General features: G+C 35.4%; 1 long non-coding RNA gene across 1 annotated transcript; it reads left to right on the top strand.

Moving 5' to 3' along the window:
* Positions 1-488: 488 nt before the first annotated feature.
* LOC145801695 (uncharacterized) lies at positions 489-2666 on the top strand. The gene is made up of 2 exons (XR_014343341.1): positions 489-535; positions 2389-2666. It is a non-coding gene; the product is annotated as an uncharacterized LOC145801695 (long non-coding RNA).
* The last annotated feature ends 985 nt before the right edge of the window (positions 2667-3651 follow it).

The following is a 3651-nucleotide window of genomic DNA, read 5'->3' as shown; positions in this document are numbered from 1 at the left end:
TGATTTACATGTAATTAAGGTTTGATTTTTGGAAATGAGAAGTCCCACAATTTCAGCCATTTTCGGACTGCTGCTGTCCAGGGCCGCACGGGCGGCACTGTTCACCCGCACGTGCGGAGACAGCTCTGCCCAGCCAACTTTGAATAGGTATATCTTTTGCATCCGGACTCCGTTTTGAGTGATTCTTGAGCCTAAAATCAAGCCCCGGAAGTCTAGTTACCAATGGCGCTAGTCTCACTCCCAAATTCTAAATACAAAAAAAGTTATACCCAAATTAGTGACGACTTTTCACGTTATGTCAATTAGTTATGTACCATTTCTTCACCTAAACCAATTCCTATCGATTTCTCCTGTTTTATAAGACATGGATTACAACATATTAAAGAATAATGAACTTGGTACCACCATGACTAATTGATTGAACGATCAAAGAGAATAAGTAAAGGATCGAGTATAACCTCATATTATGTGTTGTACACTGTAATTGTAGGTCCAGACGAGGACATTGTACCATTACCACCGGGAACCGATCACTGTGAGTAGTAGTACAAAAATGTACATTTTTTTTCTACCATTGACAATTATTTTCACTAATGCCCTGTTCTTTGTAAGTATTATACGAACATTTATGACAATTGGAAAGCAATGTGAACTTATATGAACGCTGAAAGATTCGCGTACGTCGGCATGATTTCGGAATCCTTATGTTCTGTTAATGACGAATATTAGCCCTTTGTTATTTATTAGCATACTATGTTATTTCTTAAAGAATAAGTGGAACTTATGTTCATCCTTGAAGAATGATATTTGTGTGAATCTAAGATTATGTTACGAAGGGACCCAAGAACGTTTAGAATCTATGATATGAAAGTAAAGGTTTACCATCAGTATGCAACCCACATAAGAATATGAATTATTCTATTTTGTTAAGTGCATGATAATGACATGATATAACAAGAAATGTTCTGGTTTCTATTAACTTAATGATTATTCATATATGTAGAAGTATTCACATCATCTTTAGCACAAGGCCCCTACCCAGGGGTAATAATGCCGTGGTTCAAATAATTAAGTTACAAGTTTATGTATGTTCTAAGTTTAAGCCTGTTATAAGTTTACGTATGCTATAAGTCAAGAATGTTACAAACTCAAGAATGTTACAAGTTTATATATGTGACAAGTTCAAGTATGTTCAAGTTTAAGTAAGGTTACAAGTACAAGTATATACAAGTTTAAATATGTTACAAGTTTTCAAGTTTAAGTATGTTATAAGTTCAAGTATGTTACAAGTAGACACATGTTACAAGTTCACGCATGTTATAAGTTCAAGTATATTACAAGTAGACGCATGTTACAAGTTCATGTATGTTATAAATTCAAGTATGTTACCAGTGTACGCATGTTATAAGCTCAAGTATGTTACAAGTTTAAGTACGTTACAAGCTTAAGTATGTTACAAGTTTAAGTGCGTTACAAGCTTAAGTATTTTACAAGTTTAAGTACGACACAAGCTTAAGTATGCTACAAGATACGTTACAAGCTTACCTATGTACAAGTTCAAGTGTACTATAAGTTCACAATATTGAGGAATTTCTTTATGGAACTAACAAGAATGCTTTTTATTGATTTGCCAGCGCTATTAAACGGCTAAGTATAAGTAAGTATGAATTCTGATTTCTGTTAATGATTCAAGCATAATGAATATGTATGAATTTATTTTCGTTTATGGTATGACATTACATGTGTGGTTTGGTCAGTAAGACCTAATGATTATTGGTATGGAACAAAGTGCTACTTGGAACTAAGTGCTACATTGTGAGCCACTGCTAGAGTCCATGTGAGACACCTCTTGAGTCCATACATATGTGAAAGTTATGAGGCTTATAGCCATCCGTATAAGTTGTTATGAAATGAAACAAAGTGCTACACGGAACTAAGTGCTACATTGTGAGTTACCTCTAGAGTCCGTGTGAGACACCTCTTGGGTTCATATATGCATGTCCAAGGGCTTCATGCCAACTTTTCAAGGGTTTCATGCCAACTTTACAAGGGCTTTATGCCATATGTTTCAAGGGCCTTAGTGCCATATGTTACAAGGGCTTTATGCCACATGCTTCAAGGGCCTTAGTGCCACAAGTTTCAAGGGCTTATAGCCACCATGTTTCAAGGGCCTTGTGCCACCATGTTTCAGGGGCTTATAGCCACCATGTTTATGTTGCAAGATTGAACTTAAGGCCGTTATGTACGTAGCACAGAATTAGACTAACTATGTGAACTTTACATCTTTATATGCATTGCTATGTGTTATGTTTCATTTTAAGCATCGTTTAATTTATGTATTACTATTCACTGAGCTTGGCTCACTCTGTCTAATGTCTGTTTCTATAGGTAACCAACCAAGTGGTCAGTCCTAGTCATGACACCTGTTTTCTTTTGTCAACCTTCGTGGGTTCAGGCACTGCACGAAGCCATTTATTTTTGTAAAGTCTATTGAAATGTTGGCTTAATTTTGATTACCCATTTAAAGTTAAAGAGGTAGAACTTCAATGATTTTTATATAAGCCCAATGATGGGGCTGGGTCTGTACATATGGTTGTTTATCACCGATGCTACAACATATGGTTTGGAGCTTTATCTATTTTCCATGATGAATGTGATGTATAAGAGGTCCTGGCATGTAGATGTAGCTCAATGGAATTTATATGTATAGTTATTTACCTACTTTATGCTTCCGATGAGGCCCCATATGTTATTTACTACAGGTTAAGTGTTCGTTTTCAAACAGGTCATGCCCAAACTTTTAGGGGCGGGTTTGGGTTGTGACAAGTGGTATCAGAGCACGAGTTGCTATCTCACACACGAATCCATTGAGCTTTAGGGTGTCTAGAAAAGACTTAGGCATCATGTATGACATCCTTAGTGCACATGAAAGGAATTGATAGCAACGATAATGGTACATGTAATGACGCTAACCGCAATGGTTATTATTCATGTCTGTTATACATTTTTTTTTGTATATATTGTGATTTATTACTATGCAGAACATGGTAAGACCTGCAGATGGGATTAAATCAATAAAGTTGCGCAGCAGAAGCGTGGTAAGAATTCACGTTGAACGGTAAGACATGTTATATGCCTATGACTAAGTGAAATGTGTGTTATTAATTGTGACTCTAGAATTGATAAATATCTGCGAAGCATCTGTTTAGATGACTTACTTACATGATTTAGTGCGCACATAAGATAATATGTGCGATGTGCACTTTCTGTAACATAGGCACATCCTTCTTATTATAACAATGTTTAAACCTGCGAGTTTGAGAGGTTATTGTAAGTTGATAGTTGCTAAAATAAGTTTCGCATGATACTTTGTAATATGTTGAAAAGGACTGGCTGTGATAAAAAGTTATACATATAGTGATTCTGTTTTGTTCATGCGTAATCTGTAATCTGTAATCAGGATTTCTTACAAGGAATGGTCGAATGATATGAAGAACCCCACCTATATGATGAGTCTGCCCACATGATACCGGTTAAAAAAAAAAAAAAAACTGAAAAAAAAAAACTGATAAGTTATGACAAAAAAAAAAAATTGAAATTTTGTTTCTGCATTTTAATGCAAACTGTTAAACTAATCCCTATTTTGTATTT

This window comes from Camellia sinensis, chromosome 10 (assembly GCF_055761805.1).
Source record: "Camellia sinensis isolate YWXY chromosome 10, ASM5576180v1, whole genome shotgun sequence".
NCBI lineage: Eukaryota > Viridiplantae > Streptophyta > Magnoliopsida > Ericales > Theaceae > Camellia > Camellia sinensis.
Note: the sequence above shows the minus strand (reverse complement) of the source record. Positions and strands in the feature narration are given on the sequence as shown.